This window comes from Palaemon carinicauda, chromosome 32 (assembly GCF_036898095.1).
Source record: "Palaemon carinicauda isolate YSFRI2023 chromosome 32, ASM3689809v2, whole genome shotgun sequence".
Taxonomy (NCBI): domain Eukaryota; kingdom Metazoa; phylum Arthropoda; class Malacostraca; order Decapoda; family Palaemonidae; genus Palaemon; species Palaemon carinicauda.
This window is the reverse complement of record NC_090756.1, coordinates 74,117,738-74,143,833: the sequence shown is the minus strand read 5'-3', so window position 1 is coordinate 74,143,833 and position 26,096 is coordinate 74,117,738. Positions and strand designations below refer to the sequence as shown.

At 40.9% G+C, this 26,096-nt stretch overlaps 1 protein-coding gene across 1 annotated transcript in view; it reads right to left on the bottom strand.

The window, feature by feature from the left end:
- Positions 1-26,096, bottom strand: part of LOC137625660 (uncharacterized) — a 533,194-nt gene that overhangs the window by 143,835 nt on the left and 363,263 nt on the right. The window lies entirely within an intron of this gene.

The following is a 26,096-nucleotide window of genomic DNA, read 5'->3' as shown; positions in this document are numbered from 1 at the left end:
TCCCATCACCGGCATCTCAACACCTGCAACAGCAATTATATATGCCTCCATATTATCCTCAACATTCAGTAAACTTTCAAAATATTATGCCCACCTTTTCCTTGCCTCCTCTCCTTTTAACAACCTTCAGTTTCCATCTTTCACTGTCTCTTCAATTCTTGAACCAGCCTTCCTTACTCTCTTCACTTCTTTCCAAAACTTCTTATTCTCTTCATATGAATGACCCAATCCCTGACCCCACCTCAGGTCAGCTGCCCTCTTTGCCTCACTTACCTTGCGCTTTACTTCCACATTTTTCTCTCTACATCTTTCATATTTCTCTACACTATTACTCTGCAGCCATTCTTCAAAAGCCCTGTTTTTCTCTTCCACTTTTACCTTCACTCCTTCATTCCACCATTCACTGCCCTTCCTAATGCTGCCTCCAACAAACTTTTTGCCTCACACACCACTTGCAATCCCAACTAAATTTTCTTTTACTTACTTCCACTCCTCCTCTAAAATACCAGTTTCTCTTACTTTCACTTCGTCATATGCCATTTTCAACCCCTCTTGATATTTACTTTTTACCACCGGTTTTATTAGCTCTTCAACCCTCACTAGCTCCCTTTTACATCCACCTACTCTATTCCCCAACTCTTTTGCTACAACTAATTTTCCTTCCACCAAAAAATGATTAGACATATCGTTAGCCATACCCCTAAACACGTGCACGTCTTTCAATCTTCCAAACATTCTTTTAGTTATCAACACATAATCCATTAACGACCTTTCTACCACTCTTCCATTTGCCATTCTTACCCATGTATACTTGTTTTTATCTTTCTTTTTGAAAAAGCTAGAATTTATCACCATCTCTTGCTCAACACACATATCTACCAGTCTCTCTCCACTCTCATTTTCACCTGGTACGCCATACTTCCCAATGATACCTTCTACCTCTCCAGCGCCCACTCTAGCATTTAAGTCACCCATGACAACTACATAATTCCTTCTACCCAGTCCTTCTACACACCTAGTTAATTCATTCCAGAACTCATTCCGCTCTTCACTTTTCTCACAACCTGGCCCATACGCTCTGACAAAAGCCCAACATTCCCTACCCAACCTAACCCTTACCCACATTAACCTAGATATCTCCTTCCATTCCACTAATTTACCTGTCATCCATTCACTCAGTAAAAGAGCCACACCTTATCTTGCTCTTCCCCTTTCAATCCCAGACACTCTACCACACATTTCACCAAACATCACTTCACCTTCCCCTTTTATCTTACGTCTCACACAAAGCCAATATATCCATCCTTCTATTCCTAAACATACTTCCAATCTCACATCTTTTACTCTCTATCGTACTACATTCACGCACATTCAAACACCTCAAAACTAGAGTGCTGGGAGCAGTCACTCTCCCCGCAGCTCCACTTCTTGTTTAAATATACTTGCAATATTCCTATTTCATATGAAATTTGTAAAGGTATTCTTTGCAAAATGTAAAAATTGGGCAAAGAAATTTCGTAAAATTGACTTACGGGTAAATATCAAAAACTTGATTTTCTGTCTTTCAGCTACCAATGCTCAATTTTCCCTGGAAACACCAATTGATTTTAGCTGTTATACTATATATAGAGGATTTTTTTTAGCGTTCCATTGCATTATCTATTATATAGTTACTTTCTGAAAATGTCAGTGTAGATTTGCACAATCAAGAGCACATCAGGACTTGTGGTTTAGCCTATGTTTTGGAATACTTAAATAATTTTTTGTACGAGAGTTTGTGCATGTAGAAATAGTTGTAATGTTCATGTTTCATATAACGTTTGAATGGGTATTTTCTGTATTTTCATAGGATATTTGCCAAAGCGTAAAAATATAAACGGCTATGCTAAAAATGTCAGTGTAGATATGCACAATCAAGATCCCATCAAGGACTGTGGTTCAACCTATGATCAAGTATGCATAAATAAATTCTCATACGCATGTTTTTTTTGTTTTCGTGTGGAAATGATTTCAACGTTGATGTTTCATATACCGTGGTAAATGGCAAAATGTAAAGCACACATATATATATATATATATATATATATATATATATATATATATATATATATATATATATATCATCATAATCCTCATCTCCTCCTATGCCTATTGACGTAAAGGGCCTCGGTTAGATTACGCAAGTTGTCTCTACCTTAAGTTTTTAATTCAATACTTCTCCATTCATCATCTCCTATTTCGCACTTCATAGTCCTCATCTATTTAGGCCTGGGTCTTCCAACTCTTCAAGTCCCTTGTGTTGGCCAGCTGAATGTTTTGTGAACTAATCTCTCTTGGGAAGTGCGAAGAGCATGCCCAAACCATCTCCATCTACCCCTCATCATAATCTCATTCACTTATGGCGCTCGAGTAAACTCTTATAGTTTCACTTCTAATCCTATCGTGCCATTTAACTCCCAATATTCTTCTGAGGGCTTTGTTCTCAAATCTACTAAATCTATTGGAGATTGTTTCATTGTCATACCATGACTCATGTCTATTGAGTAACATCGATCTCACTAAACTGATATACAGTCTGATTTTTATATGTAATTTCAGGCAATTTGATTTCCACATTTTACTTAGCCCACCCATTGTCTGATTTGCTTTTTTCAATCTTTCACTAAACTCTAATTCTAAAGACCCTGTATTGGAGATCATAGTTCCTAAATACTTGTATGATTCTACTTCATTAATCTTTTCTCGTTCCAAAGATATTTCATCTTCCATTGCATATTACGTTGTCATCATCTCTGTCTTTCTTCTATTGATCTTCAGCCCAACGTCGTGTGATATTCATGCATTCTGGTAAGCAAGCATTGCAAATCCGGTGGTGTTCTGCTAACAAGGACAGCATCATCAGCATACTCTAGGTCTATTAAATTTCTATCACCAATACAGTCCAATCCTTGGCCACCATATATGACTGTCCTACAAAATCCATGCGGAGGATAAACAACATAGGTGACAATACATCCCCTTGGCGTACTCCACTGTTCCCTGGAAATTCATATGATAAGACTCCATCAACATTAACTCTGCGCTTGCTATGCTCATGAACAGACTTAATTAAATTTACATATCTAAGAGGAAATCCATAATAACACAGGACTCTTCATAAAATTAGCTGGTGCACACTATCAAAGGCTTTTTCATAGCCCACAAATGACACCAAAAGGGGATTTCTATATTCTACGCATTACTGTACGTCTTAAAATAGAAACATAGTCAGTGTAACTTCTACCTTTCATAAATCCAGCTTGTTCATGTCTCAGCTTTTTATCAATCTTTCTCTCTAGTCTCTGTAGAATAAGCATACTAAATATTTTCATAACAACTGACGTAAGTGTTATGCCTCTGTAATTATTGCAATCAGTCAGGTCTCTTTTTTTTTTTTGCCATTTTCACCAACACACCTAACTCCCATTCATCAGGTTTTGCCTCTTCATGCCCTATTCTACAAAATAACTTTGTAAATAGTCTGGGGGTCGCTTCATTTTCGGCCAGTATCATCTTGGCAGTTATTCCATCCTATCCAGGGGCTTTCCATCTCTTTAGTTTTTTAAGGATAGCTTTGACTTCAAACACACAGAATTCATTCATGGGCACATCAAGGTCTTCATCAGCTTCCGGTATATCAATCAATTTTTTCCCTTCGTATCTCCTATTCATAACCTCACTACAGTGTTCCATCCAACGTTGTCTTTCTTCATCTTCTGTTGCTATAGCAAAGCCATCTCTTTTTTGATGGCTATATGCTTTTTCTTCTTTGCCCCAGTCAAGATTTCATTAATAATTCTATGAGCAATTCTACCTGAATTCATAGCTTTGTCAGCCTCATCTGCTTTACTGTCTAAATATTCTCTCCAGTCATCCCTGGCTTTTATCTTGTCCTCACTATCTATACTGGAATACTTAGCATGCTCTACCTTATAAGTTTTATTACTTCCTCGGAAACTTTCAACAATCAATTTCTGTCTTTGTCTCAAAAATGAATTATATCACCTCTTTACATAAAAAAAACATAATTTCAGTCTTTTGACTAAAATTGCCCAAATTTCTTTTTGTGGGAACACCTATTGACATTAACCATTCTCTATACATTGGCGTTTTTACTTTTTTAGTGTCATTTATAATGGAGACCTATCCTTTTATTCTTAATGTCCTTCTATTGTCTGTCAGTCTCATCATATGTCCTACCCATATCCATTTCTTTTTCTTACATGCTGAGTGATTAGGAAAAATGTAAGCGTAAATACATATACACACTGTGTCCAATGGTTTGGCCAGAGTTTAGGCGTGCAATATTCATTTTTCATACATTATTTGAATGGCCATTCTTTTACTTTCACGTGGTATATTGAATTATATAACAATAAGACCATTTCTACATAAAAAATCTTCATCTTACTTTTTCTTGGACCAAGAAATTTTTGTTTTTCCGTAATCTAAGACAATTGCTTTCTAATTCTCATATCAATTTCTATTTTTATTCCTTAGTTAAGGTACGATATGCAACATAACCGTAAGTAGGTTAAAAAATTGCATTCAGTAAATATCTAGCTTTTTGTAACCAGTCACCAAATGAAATTTATATCAAAATAATTACCTCACAATGAAAGATCAACGACTTCTGCACAATATTCCTATGAAATAAAGTCATCAAACATATAGTTTATATTTTTCATGATTATTTAACAAAAATATGATTTTGCTAAAAAATACATGTTAACCATGTAATTTTCAATATTTCTAAGCATAGCAAAAATATTCTGCTTGCATCATGAAAATTTTCAGTCATTCTTTTACCTGGGTAAAAGTATAGTACCTCATAGCGTTAATGAATCCTCAAAAGTTGATTTAAGTTTTAGAATATTTTTTTTGATATTTCATATATTGCTAGAGAAACAATTTGGAGTCCTAAACTGAAAACAGTATTCTAAAATAATTTCCATTCGATCTAGAACAACTGAGTCTAACATTTCAATTAACGGATTTTGAGCGAAGCGAAAAATCTATTTTTGGTTGAGATGCCCATGACGTCCTAATGGAAGGTTCCTTTAGTAGCTTCCGAAGGGTATATATGACTACAGTGATATTCCCAGAGAATCAAACCAAAGGTTTCACAGAATTCTAACTTCTGGCGTGGGTACCTTCAAGATTACTCTCAAGGGTATCGTATATCATCAGGGGACGTATTCTTGACACGCCACATGGCAATCTGCACCCCGAATAGCCTTTACGCCTCTAGGCTCTAGGGGGAAACCGTGGCAGAATAGAAGGGTAACCGCAACAAAGATTACCCTGGTACCCCTACTACAATCGTATCAAAACCGCTCCAACTCCCTCTGGCGGTCATTCCTTGTAGCGTTGAGCAAGGTGCTACAGATACAGTAGATTAGGGGGGGGGGGGGAGACCGTGAAGATCTTTTCATAGAAAAGAAAGGTGGGTCCATTAGGACGTCATGGCCATCTCACCCAAAAATAGATTTTTCGCTTCGCTCAAAATCCATTTTTTGGGCTCAAGCCATGACGTCCTAATGGAAGCATACCAGAGAATTAATGTATCTGTGGTTTTGTGTTAGTGCCTTAACCTTGGGACAATATTTCTACAGCCAAAAGGGCCAATTGAGACAAATGACGTTACCGTTATCCGTCATCATCACTAAGCATAACAATGTTAGTGCTTCCTGTCCCCTGCAGGGAAGAGTCCTTTTAGATGTAGGAAAAGAGCCTCAAGGTAGCATATATTGTATGAACAAACATAAGTATACACTGAGAATACAAACGGTCTCAAGGATTGTATATATTGCGGAACCAATATCAGTGTCCCCATCCATTGATTGTAAGCATACAATGATATGAGAAATACTTACATGAGTAAGTTAAGGAACTCTGGTAGTTTAAAATATGCAATTGTTGGGCGAATTAGGACGCAACTGCATTTTAATAGACATTTATTCCTAATAAATGACTACATGCTAAATGAATGTAGTATGATAAGGAAATTATACGAGAGACATACACAGAAATTAATGGTCTCCTTTTTGAAAGGGGGAAATGATGAGTGCCACTCTCAAACTGAAGAAAAGCTCTTTTAATAAGATGTACATGAAAAAGTCTAACAACACTGTGTACAGTACACACGGCACTAGTGGTATCCGTATAATTTCACACCTGAGATTCTGAACAGATTTAGTGTTACCTTGGCAACACTTATTCAAAGGGAGGTCACACGAAAATTGCTGACCCCTTCTCCTTTTAATTGATAGTCCCAATCAATTTACTGTTCATCGCAGAGCTAGACGACAGGGTCCAAATAGCACCTGCCACATAATGCTTCAATCCATAGATTTGCTTAGTATAGTGTCTGTAAGACGCATTGGACATCCTCCGATCAGTAGGTGAACGAAGAGGCTGAAGTCCACACACTGAAAGGTTCAGTGATGAAGCAACTTTCCTCGGATCTTTTATCTGTAGGAGTACTGTCAGGATCCGCTCCGCGAAAAAGGTAGGTGAGCTTCGCCCTCAGTTGTAGGGATAGTTTGATCCAAAGCTTTCTCCTGTAAAGAGCTGTTCCTCCTGAAGTCTGAAGTTCTATGAAGATAGACCTTAGACGCTTTAGCAGACCTAGAGAGACATCTTCCTTCAGAGGTCAGATTCTCCAGGAGCCCCACCTCTTAGTAGGTAGGACGTCTTTAATGAGAAAGGTTAAATCAGAGAGATGCAGATCTCCCACTTAATGTGGCCATCAACTCCGGATAGGGCCACTATTTCACTAACTCTAGTCCCAGAGGCTATAGCGAACCGAAAAATAACCTTTTAGATTAGATGCTTGAGGGAACAATCCTCATTGTTCACAGGTGAGGCATAATGTAGGACCTTGTCCAAAGACCATTAGATGGGCTTTAGTGGCGTTGCGGGCCTAAGCCTGCACATGTTATCGGAAATTTATTAAAGATTCCAATCGTTAGATCCATTTAAAGGGCATATAGAAGAGGTCTAGTCGGGGCTGACTTGCACAGAGATAATGGTTCATGGATCCAAAGATCCCATTAAGTGACCTCTCTCGCAAAGTCGGCCATACCCTTGGTGCTTACTCAAGGGTTTATATGGAGACAAGGCCGAAGAACTAGCGTTCTCATAGTATTCAAGGATACACTGCCTCCTTCCTCAAAGGCCAACGTGCTGTCGGCCGCCAGACCCTGAATATAGGGGTGGACAGAGAAGGACAGGCAGAAGATCATGAGATTGTTTTCGGGCCCTTTTGCTTTACAAAACAATTTACTTTCCCATGAAGACTCGTATTGTCTTCTTGTTGACTAGATTTGTATTCTTCTGGGAATTCTATTTTGCCTTTAAGATCCCAGTCTTTTTCCTAACCGTTAAGGGCAAGGAATTCGTAAAATGAAGGGATCAGGTGTACTGTGATAAATCGAAGGCAGAAAACTTCTGAACCTCCTGGATAATCCTAGGTGCATAACTAGGACTAGCCTCAGCCTCAGTTCCTTCATTACAAGGAACGGGATGTTCTTGGGCTTTCTGGGAGACAACAGAGCCCTTCTTCCTTGGAAGGGTCTGAGCATGTAGAGGGCCTTCTGGAGGAAATTTTGATGGGCTGAATAGGAATTCTAAGTCCATCACTTCTAATGTAGAGACATGATGTCTGTTACCTCCATTAGAGGGTCCTCGTATGGGACTAAATAACGAGATATCTTGATAACGCTCGTGATGAAGAGAACGATCTGCAGCTCGGGGACTTGTCCCCTTCTGGGAGGGAATGGGTCTGCGTCCGTGTACCATTCCAACTCTATTGGGTGGAACGCGAGAAGAGCATCCGCTGTCACCTTGCGGATCATATATAAACGAGCTGCTGATAGGCGCCATTCCCTTAAGGAAGGGATGGCTAGCATTCCCTAATGAAATGAGACGTCCCTTATCCTCGACAGTTTCGACGCCTCATTATCGCTTCGATACCCCAGATCAACCTGAGGAGGTCCGATCTGTGTGGAGAGAGTTTATCCACCCATTACAGGGCTAAAATGGCCTACGGGTCCGTGGCCTTTGGTCATTGTAGGGTAAGCGAAGAGGGAATGACCATCATTGGTCCTATTAGATCTCTTCGAGCGTTTGATGCGTATCTTCTCCAGCCTCTTAGCGCATCTTATAGTTGTGCACGTAGCACTGGGTCTGTCATCATCGTGAACTGGAGAGAGTTCGAAACTCCTCCCTGTTAGCGTCATGGAATCCTGACTGATTACAATAGTCTCTTGACAGACCTTGCGATCTCCTTTTACATCCCCATGGGAATAGGGGCGTTAGGGTGACTACAGGTTTCAATGATTCTTTAAAACATTGAAGCCCCTGAGCTGGAGAGAATCGATATTTCTTGAAGTTATTTGCATCCTCGATGTTCCGGGGCCGGATTATCTCCATGGATGCTCATAGACAGTCATTTCGGGTGCTGCCCACCCCAGCCTGTCGTCCAGGGCCATCGTTGCCTGAACTCTTTCTAGGTTTGGTTTTGCTTGACTGTGTCTGCTAATTCCATAAAGATCCTAGGACTGAAACTAGTCCGACGAGAATCTCGTCCAGGATATATGTTATCTTCTGTAACTTGGATCCTAGGTAGGAGGGGAGGGGGTGACTGACTGGAAGTTGCTGATAGACATCTTCCAGGGCTGGCTAGATTGTCAACACCCCTTACTGAATAGGGTCCTTATGTTCAGAAGGATTATCATTCTGAACTTGCTGTTCTATTGGAACTTGTTGCGTGGCGCCAAGTCCAGAATGACTCAGAGTTTTCTTGAGTCTTTCATGTGAACACTAAACTGCCTTCATTGGAAATCGATGGACTCTACTTTCCTCACCGCTAATATGCTCTAGAGCTTTAAGGTATACTCTTCTAGGGGGAATTTGAATATAAGAAGAGTTGAGGAAAGGATGGTGGAGGTATGTCCATTTCCATTCTAGTCTCATCTTGGTCAGACCTTGGACTCCAGGGATCGAAGGTCCGGCGATCCAGGAGGAACTTCCCTCCTACCAGAAGCGTCTGTTTGCTTCGCTTGATCCGAAGGTGTATAAATCTGACTGTCTGTGGAACAACGGTCATTGTTAGAGGGTTATAAACATTGAGTTATATACATTGTTCATCATTTATTCTTAATATGTTTTATGTTCATTTGAGTTATATACATTGTTCATCATTTATTCTAAATATGTTTTATGTTCATTTCAGATTGACCATGGTCATTGTTCAATAATAAAGACATTTGAATAAATGGACCAAGCTCTTATTTATGACCACGGCCAGAGATGGATTCAGGATAACAGGTATTGTGAATGACTAAATCCTAGGAACTAATCAAAATGCCAGCAGTAGGATGTCCAATACCAGGCTGTGATTACGTCACAGACGACCTTGAGGCCGCCATCGTAGCTGCACTCATAACTGCTCACTGCACCACACATGCTCCTGGACAAGCTGCCAAAGTAGAAAGAGTTAAAAGACCCACAATATCGACAGCGGGAACAAGTGAAGAATGGGCATATTTTCAATCACGATGGTCTGACGATGTAGACGCAACTAAAATTGAGGGCCGTGATCGCGTGGTACAGCTTCTAGAATGCTGCGAAGAACAACTTCGAAAAGACTTAACACGATCAGCTGGTGGCAGTCTTACTAACAAGACTGAAGTAGAAGTGATGGGAGCAATAAAAAAACTGGCAGTTCGAGAGGAAAACACCATGGTAGCTCGAGTGACTCTACACAACATGCGTCAAGACCGTGATGAGCCTGTACGACGTTTCTGTGCACGACTTATAGGACAGGCTAGTGTTTGCAAATTCCTGATAAAATGTCCAGGATGCAACATTGATGTAAATTATACAGACACAATAGTGAGAGACGTATTAGCACGCGGCATATGTGACCCTGAAATTCAATTAGATCTACTTGGTGATAAGAATCAGGACATGTCATTAGAAGAAGTTGCACAGTTTGTCGAAGCTAAAGAATCTGGTAAACGATCTGCCTCCCGACTATTAGACTCTCATGAGGTCCAAGCAGCAGCCAGTAGTTCATACAGAAAGGCAAAACAAACCGCTGTCAAAGATAAAAACGAAGTCTGCTCATACTGTGGCAAGAAAGGACATGGTAAAAACACTCCTGCACGTGCAAGAAAATCAGAATGTCTTGCTTACGGTCATAGATGCGAACACTGCAACCGAGAAAATCACTTCGAGAGTGTTTGCCGTAGTAAGGGCAAACCAAAAGTGAAACCCAGTGCTCACAATGCCAATGACTATGAGAATGCGGTGTTCAACACCTTGTGCAGCGTATCATCAATCTCTAAACGACACACTGACAAGACATTGGCTTTGGACCACCATCTGTATGACAACTTATCTGATACTTGGATAAAGAAACCTTCCAAATCTCAACCTTTCATAAATCTGACAATCAGAACATCACCTGAGGATTACGAAGCCTTTGGTTTCCACCTTCAAGCTGGTACACATGCTGTTCGTATATCTGCAATGGCAGACACTGGATGCCAAAGCTGTCTCGCAGGTATCAAGGTCATCCACAAACTTGGCCTCAAGTGACCTCATTCCTGTAACTATGAAAATGCACGCTGCAAATAACAGAGGCATTAAAATTCTCGGTGCCACAATCCTTTGTATCTCAGGAACAGATGAGCAGGGGAACCTTGTTGAGACGAGACAAATGACATATGTCACCGACAACTCGGATAAGCTCTTCGTCAGTAGGGAAGCCTGCATCGCCCTTGGCATGATATCGGATAATTTTCCGACTATTGGTGAAATCTATGACACACAATCGGAAACTCCGGATGCCACCAACAATGAAGTAGGAAGCGTTAGTGGACTAGCCAATCAATGTGACTGCCCAAAACGTCAACTACCACCCCCGCCGCCTACAGAATTACCGTTCAGTGCAACCGAGTCCAACCGGTCTAACCTAAAGGACTACCTCTTGGAGTACTACGAATCAAGTACAGTACATTCAACGTATGTGACCACCAACCGTTACCACTAATGGATGGACCCCCAATGAAGTTGATGATCGATCCGAATGCTGATCCTGTTGCTCGTCACACACCAGTGCCAGTGCCGTTACACTGGCAAGAGGAAGTTAAAGCTGGACTTGACCAGGACGTCCGCCTTGGTGTCCTTGAACCTGTCCCAATCGGAGAACCAGTAACTTGGTGCCATCGGATGGTTGTATGTGCTAAGAAAAATGGCACACCTCGATGAACAGTTGATTTTCAGCCTCTCAATGTGCACGCTAAGAGAGAAACGCATCATACGCCTTCTCCATTTCACCAAGCAAGGTCAGTACCACAAGGAAAAAAGAAAACCGTCTTTGATGCCTGGAATGGATACCACAGTGTACCGATTCAGGAATCTGACCGTCACTTAACTACGTTTATCACTCCTTGGGGACGCTATCGTTATAAAACAGTCCCTCAAGGGTATATTGCTTCTGGCGACGGATATACTCGACGGTATGATGAAATAGTTGCCGAGATACCCAACAAAACTAAATGTGTCGACGATGTTCTTCTTTGGTCTGACTCAATAGAGGAGAGTTTTTTCCAAGCTGTACAATGGCTCGACATATGTGGAAGACACGGCATAACACTAAACCCTGACAAATTTCGTTTCGCAGAAGACACAGCTGAATTCGCTGGATTCGAAATAACCCCAGACACAGTTCGCCCATGTGCAAGATATCTTAGTGCAATTATGGACTTTCCAACCCCAAGAAATATCACCGATGTCAGATCTTGGTTTGGTTTAGTAAACCAAGTATCGTATGCTTTCAGCATGACCGACAAAATGCTACCATTCAGACAGTTATTGAAACCAGGAACACCATTCACCTGGAATGACAATATTAATGCACTCTTTGAGGAGTCTAAAACTGCCATTATCAACGAAATTGAAGAAGGCGTGCGAATCTTTGACAAGACAAAAACTACCTGTCTCGCCACCGATTGGTCAAAATCAGGAATTGGATTCTGGCTGTTCCAGAAACATTGCGACTGTCCAGACAACCGACCATTTTGTTATCGCACTGGTTGGAAGATCACACTTGTCGGAAGTAGGTTCACACATGCAGCTGAGTCTCGATATGCACCAGTTGAAGGTGAAGCGTTGGCAGTCGTCGATGCTCTTGATAAGGCAAGATACTTTGTTCTTGGCTGTGAAGATCTTGTGGTCGCAGTTGACCATAAAGCCCTGTTGAAAATATTTGGTGACAGATCATTGGAGGACATATCAAATTCACGTCTCAGAAACTTGAAGGAAAAGTCCATCCGCTATCGATTTCACATGATTCATATCCCAGGGGTCAAGCATCTCGCTGCTGATGGAGTATCGCGCCACCCAACTGGAAAATCTGAAAAGCTATCGCTTCAAGATGACATTGCATCAGTTGACAGTGTACCTTCCGTGAGAAATGTTCCCCTACATAAATTGCCATAAACATATTCTGTTTCCACTGACAATGATATTGATACTTGTATCACCGCATCAGCAGTATGCTCACTTGACTCACTTAACGTGAGAGCAGTCACCTGGGACAGAGTTCGCACTGCCACAAGTAGTGACGATAACATGCATGAACTGCTCAGCCTTATAGAATGCGGAGTACCAGAGTCTCGCCAAGAATTTCCTGTACATCTTCGAGAGTATTTTCAATTCCACGAGCATCTCTACACTGTTGATGGTGTGATACTATACAAGGAGCGTATAGTTATTCCTCCAGCCCTTCGTCAGGAAATTCTCAAATCTCTTCATTCAGCACATCAAGGAATTACCTCTATGGTATCGCGAGCAGAGTCATCTGTGTTTTGGCCAGGGATAACACCCGCTATAACAGCACTTCGAGCTGGATGCAACCACTGCAATCGCATCGCGCCTTCGAATCCTAGTGCTCCGCCTACACCCCTTATATCTCCAGACTACCCATTCCAATGTGTTTGTGCAGATTACTTTCACTACCGAGGAGTTGGATATTTAGTTATAGTTGATCGATACTCGAATTGGCCCATAGTTGAACGATCTTCGAACGGTGCAGAGGGTCTTATAACTTCACTACGCCGAACATTTGTGACATTTGGGATTCCGGATGAATTGACATCTGATGGTGGACCTGAATTTACAGCGACGGCAACTAGGCAGTTTTTAAAGGACTGGGGAGTCCATCACCGCCTTTCCTCTGTGGCCTTCCCACATAGTAATTGCAGAGCCGAAATAGGCGTCAAAACTGTCAAGCGTCTTATAGCGGACAACACGGGCAGTAACGGTGATCTCAACACTGATGAATTCCAACGTGCGATGCTCCAATACAGGAACACACCTGACAGAGATACCAAGTTATCTCCTGCAATATGTGTATTTGGTCGTCCCATCAGAGACTTCATACCTGTCCCGCCCGGCAGGTACCGTCCCCACGACACGTGGAAGGAAACACTCGATGCAAGAGAGGAGGCCCTAAGACATCGACACCTTAAACAGGGAGAGCGCTTATCAGAGCACACTAAGAGACTACCCCCACTGTCCGTAAGTGACCGGGTTCGCATCCAAAATCAAACAGGAAATCACCCCCTGAAATGGGACAAAACCGGTGTCATCATAGAAGTCCGTCAATTCGACCAATACGTCGTCAGAGTTGATGGCTCTGGTAGGGTCACGCTGAGGAACCGGAAGTTTTTGAGACAATACGTGCCTGTCAGGAGTATTCCAGAAGTCCGTACAATTAGAGATGACTATAATCGGAATCAGATTGTACCTATTGCCAATCCTTCGACCACTAAAACGTCTGAGACCATTGCGAAGGACACCATTCCAACAACCCAAAATCCGGACACACATGGTACTCTTCCACTGACCACTTTGCCGTTACCAAGTGGTACTACCCCTAACATTCATTTTGATGTTGCTGCTCCGGAATGCTATCCCAACGACCTCGGTAACACTGCGAATCATCAAGCCGAGATTCCGCCTCCCAATGATAGCACAAACTCTCCATCGCAGTTAACTCCTACCATGCCAACTTTGGAGCAACACAAGTCCAGTCGTACCCGTCGACCGCCAACATGGCACTATGATTTCGAGATGAACTAGCTATAGTGTCATCATGATCAACACATGACAATAATTGTTTTTCAAGTTTCCGTTCCTTCACATGCTAACAGGAGTTTAGTGTTCATGAACCTATAATTTGGACGTTTAATTGCCACCCAATGTTTTGACATCAGTTTTAAACCGACCTCCACGAGAGACATTTTAAAAGGCCGTTTAAAAACTTGGGGGGAGATAGAGGGTTATAAACATTGAGTTATATACATTGTTCATCATTTATTCTTAATATGTCTTATGTTCATTTGAGTTATATACATTGTTCATCATTTATTCTAAATATGTTTTATGTTCATTTCAGATTGACCGTGGTCATTGTTCAATAATAAAGGCATTTGAATAAATGGACCAAGCTCTTATTTAATTGTAACTGTGGGATGCTGTTTAACATCCTAAGGAGAACTAAGAAACCCTTCCGTTCTCCTTTCAGGCCATACCTGACTGTTTGCCTATATCAGCTTTTCAGAGTTTCACTGTAATAGAAGATTCCTTTCTACTGTATAAAGCTTAGAATAAGTACGCTGGAAAAGAGGAGAGACACAGACGTGTAAATCCTTCCAGCCAACTGCTGCGGTCTTCCTAATTATTGATTCTAGGGCATCCCCTTTCAAGAAGGGGCCGATGGAAGATTCTAGTCCATAAGGCTAGAGTAGTGCCCTACATCCGGGATATTAATAATGAGAATCAAGAGGCCGATGAAGCATCAGCGTAAGGAAAAAAGGGGGGGGAAGTGGATCCCCCAAATCAGGTAGGTCTCAGCAAGGGGTTGTGCTTAGAAGCACGACGTACTGGAAAACTATTCTATTGTATGGTTATGTACCAAGGATTTCTGTCTGCAATATGGTCCTAAACTGCAGGTGTACAGGGTATTGTATACCCCTATACAACTGGCAAGTTACCGTCAAGGCTAGTGCTTGGGGGTAAGTTAACTGGCACAGTACTTCAGTACCGATATGGCTAGCAGGTCTTCGACATATCAGTGACTTGTCGGCTGTCAGTGGGTCGCTGACAGACCTCACACCATCCTAGCCAATATTCAATGTGACTGGGTAGTGGTGAAAACTATACGCATAGTCAGCGGATCTCTGAACCAGAGGAGACTCCTCGGGCTGTCGGCAGACCGCCGGTAATCGGCGGGCTGTCGATTGAAGGTATACCAACTCAGCTATTGACTGGGTGGTGACCAAGGGCACACACTGCCGGCTCTTGGCGGCAGAGTCAGATGTGACAATGAAACAATGACTGCTGTCGTTGATTTCACTACAAGGTGTGGCTTGAATGTGGAGTCTCTGCCCGGTGTTTGTCAGTCGGGGGTTCAAGTCCCGCTCAGACTCACCAATGCCGCTAGTGTCTGCAACCTCATCTTGAGAGGCAGGGTTGGGGGGTGGGGTTTAGACCTTAAAAACCTTTAAAAGGAGCACTAAATCGGCATTATTAGTAATGAGAAAGTGAATTTTTCAGTCCAATTCCTGTAGAGTTTTCACATTTTACGAGTTCGCAGTTGAACCGCATTTAAGAGATAACTTTCGAAACGAAACCAACCACAGTTCGACAGCTCTAGACTACCGTCTTGTAGATTGGGGATTTTGGAAATAATATTGCTGGGGGAACCTGCATATATTATGTCCGTGAAAATACTCATCTTTATAACTGCAGAAGACTGCAATGCATCATCTGGTGTCCCTCCTGTACGGAAGGGAGAACAGAAATGAGTATTCAATTGATTATCGCATCGATAAGCAATTTGCAAAATCGTCTTTTGACAAAATAGCTTAGGACAGAAAGCTAAAAGAGATAGTGGGAGACACATACCCGTGTATCCCCTGTGAGCCAATGCTGTTACTTCTCCTCAGTCTTAAGGAAATTCCTCCAACCGGGGAATTCCCTGAAGAAAAGGGGCTCGAACACCTAGGTGTAAGGAAGTGTACATGCACTGTCCCCTTCTATGCTTAACGCTGTGAGGTAAGGAGGATTGATACACAATCAGAGTATCGAAGGAATGTCATTCTTTCGAAATGGGAGCGGTAACAGCAGAAGCTCGCATCCAAGATATGTTGATTAGAAATTAAAAGACATATATTTGTGTATCCCAACCCATCTATTCACTGCAACCTCCCTTACAATATTAAATCAGGAAGTTTCCTGAACAGGGAAACTCAGGGATAAGGGCTCTCCCCTTTAGGGGTTAGAGGCGTCACACCACCGGCCCTTTACGAAATTTAATATTGCAGGGTAAATAGAAACTGATTTCAAATCAGAATATTGATGAAATATCATTCCATCAATATAGAATTGGGTTCAGCAATTATCTAGACAGGGACTCCCAATATATATTGGATATAACTACTAGTATAATCTATACGTTAGTTATCCATCTGCCGTATTTACTATACCGCAAATATACTGACTACCTGTATAGACCTATACAGTAGGTCAGCCGGCAGAAAATAAAAGACATATACTTATGCATCCCAACCAATCTATTTGCTGTGACCTCCCCTACAATATTAAATCAGGGAGTTTCTTGATCAGGGAAACTCAGGGATAAGGGCTCTCCCCTATAGGGGTTAGAGGTGTCACACCACCAGCCCTTTACGAAATTCAATATTGCAGGGTAAATGGAAACTGATTTCAAATCAGAATATTGATGAAATAATATTCCATCAATATAGAATTGGGTTCAGCAAATATCTGGGCAGGGATACCCAAGATATATTGGAAATAACTACTAGTATAATATATACGATAGTTATTCATCTGCTATATATACTATACTGCAATTATACTGATTACCTGTATAGACATATACTGTAGTTCAGCCGGCATATTGCCGGATTAGCTAGCTATTGTCAGAGCATCTAGCAAGCTAAAGAGAGAGAGAGAGAGAGAGAGAGAGAGAGAGAGAGAGAGAGAGAGAGAGAGAGAGAGAGAGAGAGAGAGAGAGAGAGAGAGAGAGAGAGAGCATGGAGTGAAGGCTATCTATTACTGTATATGTATACAGTAATAAAAGATGTAAAAGTCTAATTTTACTGCCATACGATCGCCATGGAAAGGGAAAAATATGCTTATAGATATCTTTACAATATATAATGCCTAGTGGTGTGAATTGGTAACTGTGACTGCTGGTGTTTGTATGCTTGCTTGGCAACATTGAGTCCCTAACACTGTACCGGCTTGGCTAACACCTTGCCACAACTTTAAGCTGAATAAGCCAACGTTCCAGCAACTGTGTTTGGTATTCCACAATTTATTCAGCTTAATATTCAACATGGACAAGTTTCTGAGGCCCAGCCCGATTGATGTGGACCCAGAATCAGCCGATGCCGAGGACAAATGGATTATGTGGTATGATAACTTTGAGGCGTTCTGTGCGGCCATCAACCCGGACTTAAATCCAGATAAGTTGGCCTTGCTTCGTGCTCACGTATCTTGTAAACTGTTTAAGATAATCAAAAGTGCCACCACATATGCCACTGCCATAAGCCTGTTGAAGGCTAGATTTGTGAAACAGAAAAGTGAAGTGTTTGCCAGATACAAATTAGCCACCTGCAAGCAACAGAGTGGTGAGACTCTAGACGCTTTTTTGGATAACCTCAAAGGTCTGGCCTCGGAATGTAGCTTCACTGATTGTACAGCCGCTCAGGCTGAAGAACTGGCCATCAGAGATTCATACATCACGGGTATGGCATCTAATGCAATCCGACAGAGACTGTTAGAGAACTTATCCTTGGACTTATCCACAGCTGTGAAACAAGCCCGTGCACTGGAAATGGCTCAACTGCACTCAGCGTCTTATGCAAGTGAAACCAATACCACAGTGGCAGCATTGATAGATGATCAGGCAAAACCTGAAACGGATCCCAACAGTTTTCCGATCGAAATGAGTGACTCCCTGAATCCAAGTGAGTGTGCTGCCGCCGTCAGTGGTCAGAGGTGCTTCTTTTGTGGAGGATTCCTACATCCCAGAGCCCACTGCCCAGCCAAAAAAGCCTCGTGTTCCAACTGTCAGAAGGTAGGTCATTATGCTCGTGTCTGCAAGTCGCAAAGAAAACGATGGAACAATAATGGTAAATCAACTAACTCTAATCTTGTAGCTGGAATAGTCCCAGACAATCTCCCACAGTCCATCCCTGCTTCCTTAACAGGGGCTGCTGTGACTGCAGCTTCTCCTGCACTACGAAGTGTTTACAAAACTGTCCTACCTGTAGAACTGAATGGAGGGGAGGCCCTGGACGGGCTGGTCGACACTGGAGCATTTAAAAGCTTTATAGATGCCAAAGTAGCTAGGGCTATGAACTCAGTGACTCGTTCTTCAGCCTGCAGCATAACCATGGCTAATGCCAAACAGACAATGAAACTTAATAAGTGTTGCAATTACGATTTAACTGTAAGTGGAAGAGTATACCCTGAGTTCTGTCTAAACTTGATGGACGATTGCGTAGCTCCAGTTGTTTTGGGACATGACTTCCTACAGTTACACAAGCAAGTCAGCGTAGACTTTGGTGGGACGCTACCACCTTTGGAGCTAAGCATCCAGTTACCTTGTGCTCTGATAGCGGCTCAAATTGAACTGCCAGCCATCTTCGACAATGTGACAGTCGACTGTCACTCGATACAAGTGAAATCCAGAAGGTATTCCAAAGAGGACTTCGAGTTCATCAAGAAAGAAGTAAAAAGGCTGCTAGAGGAGGGCATCATCACACTGAGTCGCAGTTTGTGGAGAGCTCAAGTGGTAGTCGTCGATCAGTGTGATAAGAAAAGATTGGTCATAGATTACTCTCAAACCATAAACAGATTCACCAACCCAATTGCTTATCCTGTTCCAGGGATCACCGAGATGATTGAGAAAATTTCTACTTACCGCTACTTCAGCTCCATAGACTTGAAGGCAGCATATCATCAAATACCATTGAACATGGCTGATCGGAAATTCACGGCGTTCGAAGCGGATGGAAGGCTGTTCGAATTCACGCGTTTGCCTTTTGGAGTAACCAATGGGGCTATCTGCTTTCAGCAAGTTCTTGACGAAATTATTGGTAAGGAACAACTAGAGGGTACGTTCGCCTACATAGATGACATCACGGTCTGCGGTCACACACGTGAAGAACACAACAGAAATCTGAAACGCTTTCAAGAAACTGCATTGAAGTATGGACTTACCATAAATGACAAGAAAAGTGTTTATGCTCAAACATCAATCTCAATTTTGGGCCATGTAGTGAATGATCACCAAGTCCTACTTGACCCGGAGAGAATGCGTCCGTTGCTGGAGATGAACCCTCCGGACAGTACCCCTAGTCTCAAAAGAACGTTAGGACTCTTATCCCACTATGCGAAGTGGGTACCGAACTTCTCCCAGAAAATTCGACCTTTAGTCGAAGTGGGTACCGAACTTCTCCCAGAAAATTCGACCTTTAGTCGGAGTGAAAACTTTCCTGATGGCCAAATCCGCAGAACAAGCACTCGAAGAACTAAAGAATGAAATATCTCGAGCTTCACTTGCTGCTATAGATGACGAAGCAGTCTTTGTAGTCGAAACAGACGCCTCTGCTGACACCGTTGCAGCCTCATTGACACAAGAAGGAAAACCAGTGGCCTTCTTTTCTCGCTCACTCTCAGAATCGGAGAAACGACAATCGGCAGTGGAACGCGAAGCATGTGCTATCGTAGAAGCCATCAAGAAATGGCGACACTTTCTGCTAGGACGTAAATTTAGACTCATAACTGATCAGCAATCGGTGCGTTTCATGTTTGACGCCAAGAACCTTGGCAAAATCAAGAATGAAAAAATAATGCGGTGGAGGCTGGAACTGAGTTGTTTCAACTTCGACATCACATACAGACCTGGATCAAAGAACCAAGTAGCAGACGCTCTCTCTCGTGCCTCGGGATGTGTGGCTTCACTTACCTGTACTCAAGGAGACGAGCTGACTCAGCTTCACGAGCACCTGTGCCATCCAGGAATCAGAAGGATGACCCACATCATAAGACAGAGAAACTTACCCTTTACCATTGAAGAAGCCCGGACTGTCATACGTAAATGTCAAACCTGTGCTAAGATCAAACCTAAGTTCTCCAAAGAAACAGGAACATTGATAAAAGCTACCAGGCCATTCGAGCGCCTGGCTATCGATTTCAAAGGTCCGATGCCGTCCACCACAAAGAACAGATACATTCTCAACATAATCGACGAGTACAGCAGATTTCCGTTCGCCTTTTTAACAGAAGACACCTCAGCGAGTACCACCATTAAATGTTTGTCTGCTCTCTTTACAGTTTGGGGCCTGACCGAGTACATTCATTCAGACAGGGGACCTGCTTTCGTGTCGTCAGAGTACCAAAAGTTCCTTCATGACCGTGGAGTGTCTACAAGCTACTCGTCTGCGTATAACCCCCGTGGCAATGGCCAGATCGAGAGAGCCAATGGAACTTTGTGGCGCACCGTAAGGTTAGCTCTCGCTTCTCTCTCCCTCCCTATAGAAATGTGGGAGGCTGTCCTGGATCAAGCATTACACAGCATGAGGTCCCTTCTGTGCGTCGCTACGAACCAAACACCGCATGAGCGCATGTTCCTGCACCCCAGGAAAGCAACATACGGGCAGGCGGCTCCATCGTGGATGACAGAAAATGAACAAGCTCTTCTAAAGAAAATGGTTAGGAAATCCAAGTACAAACCTGAGGTCGAGGAAGTTAGACTCCTGCATGTCAACCCACAATGGGTTCGTGTTGCGCACCAAGACGGCAAGGAATCCACTGTGTCGACTCGTCACCTGGCTCCTGCAGCTAAAGTATTCAGTCCAAACACCTGTCACGATAAAGGAAGCCGTCATATCTTCAACATGCGAGAGAATGGTAAGACTCCCATTAATCAAGGACCCTCCCTCCCACCTGGAGACCCCAGCCAGAGAACGGAAAGAAGTCAAGTGGATACAAAACAAGACCAGGGGAGGGAGCCCGCAACCGAATCGCAACAAACCACAGAACCGCCCACCCCGGGAAAGGTACCGTCGAAAGGAACACCCACAGAAATGCCAATCTCAGAGGCGCCTCAACGCACAAGTCGCACTAGGCGCTCTCCAGGCTATCTCTCAGATTTTGTCCTAGATGAGTGGGAGTAGTATGGGTGGTAAGTGTCCTTATGTCAATGTGTTCATTATGAATTAGTAGTTATAGGGCCCATTGTTACCAATGTGTTTTTTTATGTGAAATGAGCCCAGTTATCAAATAAAATAAGTACTCATGAGTTTTGTAATATGAATATGAAATTTGTAGTGCCAATAAGGTGAGCCTTGTAATGCAAATGCGATGTAAGAATAATTACAGTTGGTGTGAAATCAGTGAATTCATGTTTTGTTATGATGCAGATGTGTACTGTACTGTATGTTCTTCTTCTCAGTGGGGGTGAATGTGGTGTGAATTGGTAACTGTGACTGCTGGTGTTTGTATGCTTGCTTGGCAACATTGAGTCCCTAACACTGTACCGGCTTGGCCAACACCTTGCCACAACTTTAAGCTGAATAAAGCCAACGTTCCAGCAACTGTGTTTGGTATTCCACATGCCTAAATAGCTTTTATAACAATGATTAAGCTATTTACACCGGAATGTCGTTCTGCTAACTAAATAGCACATGTACAAAGAACGACAGTGCCATGGGGACACCGGCGATCGGCGAAGATCCGCACACAAGAAATACACAATTTCATTGTGAGGCTGGAACTAAATTACATATTGTAAAGAATCAATACTCAACTTTCTAGATGGAGAAAGAAGCCGTAGAAGCATAAAGATTCCCAGAAATCGATCGGAAATGTCAGATCGACAGGGAACACCACCGTAGCGAGTCGCTACAGATAAAGGAATGACCGCCAGAGGGAGTTGGCACGGTTGTGATACGATTGTAGTAGGGGAACCAGGGTAATCTTTGTTGCAGTTATCCTTCTATTCTGCCACGTTTTCCCCCTAGAGCCTAGAGGCGTAAAGGCTATTCGGGGTGCAGATTGCCATGTGGCGTGTCAAGAATACGTCCCCTGATGATATACGATACCCTTGAGAGTAATCTTAAAGGTACTCGCGCCAGAAGTTAGAATTCTGTGAAACCTTTGGTTTGATTCTCTGGGAATATCACTATAGTCATATATACCCTTCGGAAGCTACTAAAGGAACCTTCCATTAGGACGTCATGGCTTGACCCCAAAAATGTTATACATTTTTACTTTCTTGTTGGGCTACCTCTTTCTTCAACTCCCATCTCCATCAGAGTGTGCGAGTAAGGAATATGAATATCATGGGAAGTTCAAGACAATAACCAGAATGTTAATATATATTCTCTTATTGCAATACTCACCTGATGTTCATTTACATGGCCACCTTCGTCTCCACCGACTTATGTCAAGGAATAGGTATTATTTTTTACTAGATTATTTCATTACTTTGCTGGGAGCATGTAAATTTTGAAAGAAAAGAAAACTGAAATATTTTCTGATGAAACTTTGGGGTAAACGTTGATCAAACGAGCTTTTGGAGAAGAAGCAATATGAACGTCAATTGAGTATTGAAGTAAAAAATTTTCATTACTAATTTTTTTATATATATTATCTAGGAAGAATAATAATATGGATCCAACCCCATTTTAGTAACTGACAGCATTAAAGAATCCATTAAATAGATTAAATCTAAAAACATTCAAAGAGATGCAACGTTGAAAATGAACACAAACAAGGAAGTCCAATCTGGTATTGAGCGAAAAGAAGAGTAATCAGAAGATAATGAAATAAAATCAACTGAACAGTGAAGTTGAAGGTAAATGCGGAATTAGCAGAAGCCTAACTGCATATATCTTTTAATACTTCATACAGTATGTTTCATAATCTAGACCTAGGGTCATTTAGGTAACTGGCAACCATTGAGAATCCAATAAAGACTTATTTGAAGCCAAGTTTTCTATTCAAATAATAAATTTATCCTTTAATGCTAGATATCTCAAAAGGTTTAAAAGAATTCATGAAGATATTAGTAATAATAACCTGTAAATTCATTGTCGTATTTTAGGATAGAAGGCTTTAACATCTGATGAGAACTTGAATTACTAGCCTTATTCTTAATTTGTGATAGAAAGTAATATGTGAAAACAAATTATGTATTTTATCAAAAACGAACTACAATATAAGTAACTTATTTGTATATCAAAACATTCATAAAAGACTAACTTCCAATAACTCCTTTTAATAATCTATTTTAAGACGTTAATAAACTTTTTTGACTGTTTACACTACATACAGGACTTGAAGTGTATTTGATTAAGAAACACACACATTATATATATATATATATATATATATATATATATATATATATATATATATATATATATATATATATATATATATATATATAGTAGGGTCCCGAATTATGGAAGAATTTGGTCGATCAATGACCTCGTATAAATGGAAAATCGCATATTTCGAAACACAACTAACAGAAATAATTCCATTGGGGGCATGGCAACCAGCAACTTGCCTATTCAAACGTGTTTACTACCTATTTCCAATACTTTCTATGAACTATACTGTATTTCTTTATAATATCAAATTGTTCTTGTAAATAAATCAAACATTTAATATACTTTAAAGTTCTAATAACTTGAAAAATTGGTAAAATTACAACCAGGATGGGTGTAAACACCTTATATTTTCCGTTATAACACGACCCAAAATACAGACATTTTTAATGTTTGTCATATCTATTGTTTAAGACACCTGGTGAATAGCAAAACCATCACTCTATATACTAGCTTTTGTTGCATGATTGAAAATCCAGAATTATCAAAATAAAGGGGATTTTATATCATGCGTATCCTAAACACGCCAAAAAGCACAATAGAAAACGACAACCAACCAATGTTTTGTTTACGTTTATCTCTGATCATAATGAAGAAACAGACTCACTTACACATCTGTGTATAGGTTAGTTTTTGCATCAACAGCAATCTTACCAAGTATTGATTATATGTTGATTTTGTTATTACCAATGTTCTAATTATTTTTTCTTAGAACTTTCAAATAAATGAAATGAATGCCATTTATGTAATGTTTTTCTTTATGGTGCCGCCTGAAACGGAAACCTTCCATTTGTTTACGCTCCATCTTCGATCATAATAAACAAACGAACGCATTAAACACACATGCTCAAAGTGATAACTAATGATATAACAAACATTTAGTAAACATTATGATATTACAAATATTTTACTTATCGTATCCATATAAATTCCTAAATTCGTAGCAAAGCTGGAAAACTTTTTTTTTCCCTTATGCGTTTAATCCACAATAGCAAACTGCCGCTAATGACAGAATGATAACTTGCGATAATTCTAAACTGTTACGAAAAATAATTGTTCTTTCCATATCCAAAATACTTTTCCTAACTTCAGTTATAAGTCAACTTGTACCCACCTAAATTATGGAACCATATGCAAAAAAAGGTAAAAGAAGAAGAAAGTACTAGGCCTATTTTCAAAGTCATCGAACAATTAGGTTACCGCTATTACGTTAGAGAGAGAGAGAGAGAGATGGTTTTAAATGTACTAAACAATAAATATGATAGGTTATAACACATTGGTGTTTATGTAATATTAACTGTATAGATAGTTTGAATAAGTTAAGAAATGGTGTAAACAATTCTTTGTTATTGTATTCGCGCGGAAGCTTGACATCAGCTGATGTGATCACAGCCGAAAGTAAAACAAAAAGAAGTCAGCAATACTCGATTTTTAACACACCCCCGAAATTTAACAACATAAGTACATGTTTTATTATAGCGCAATTGACTATTTAAAGAGTAAAAATTTTCTGGAATAGAATGGTGTTTCCTAAAAAATAGTGGTTTGCGGACGAAATCGGTTACCGTATTTTAAGCTATGATTGAAATGGATTTATACACGGTATAATTTTTTCGTTTTGTATTTAATTGACACTTTAAGAAAACCGATTTTGGTTTCTTCATTTATTTTTAAGTATTGTATAGAGAGAGAGAGAGAGAGAGAGAGAGAGAGAGAGAGAGAGAGAGAGAGAGAGAGAGAGAGAATCAGCTGTTGTAATCGAATGCCGTGTTTTTGTTTCGTGTACCTCCTGAAGCAAGGAATTGATCGCCACAACTAACAATATTCATGTTAATTTCATTCTTAAACTCAAGTTGCCATATGTGAACTATGGTTTTATTTCTTACGGGGAGAGAGAGAGAGAGAGAGAGAGAGAGAGAGAGAGAGAGAGAGAGAGAGAGAGATTTCTGGCATCAAATCTCTCTCTCTCTCTCTTGATTTTATTTTACCGTCTACTCTACAAAACCAATCTTTGCAAATCAAATGTATACTGTTTAAAATATGACAAAATATTGCCGACTCGTTACCGAAGTTTAGGCTATTCACTGCCGATAAACTAACCCAGTTTACTCGTGAAAACTTTGAACGCCCAGAGGGAAAAATAAGGCTTTTAAATATACTGTACTAAACAAAAATAATGCTTTAATATACCATCATTAACACTACCATTACAATTATCGTAAGGTTGGAAAAAGATAAAGATTGCCGAGAACGTAACCACATTTCTGTTTACATTTTGTCAGCTGGACTCGCACAGTTAACAGTTGATTTCATTGTTGATGTGGAATTTTATCCTTAAATAGGCTAGTCATTATGAAATTATGTTAATGAGATGTAATGTTAATATTGTTTTGTAACATTTATTATAAATCACCGTATTTAGGGGTACCAATATACTTAGAAAGACAATAGATTTGATACATTTTGTAGTGCTTGACTCGCAGACTTTGAACAGCCTCGCAGATACAGAAAATTTATTTTTGAAAAATAGCGATCACAGAAAAGGGG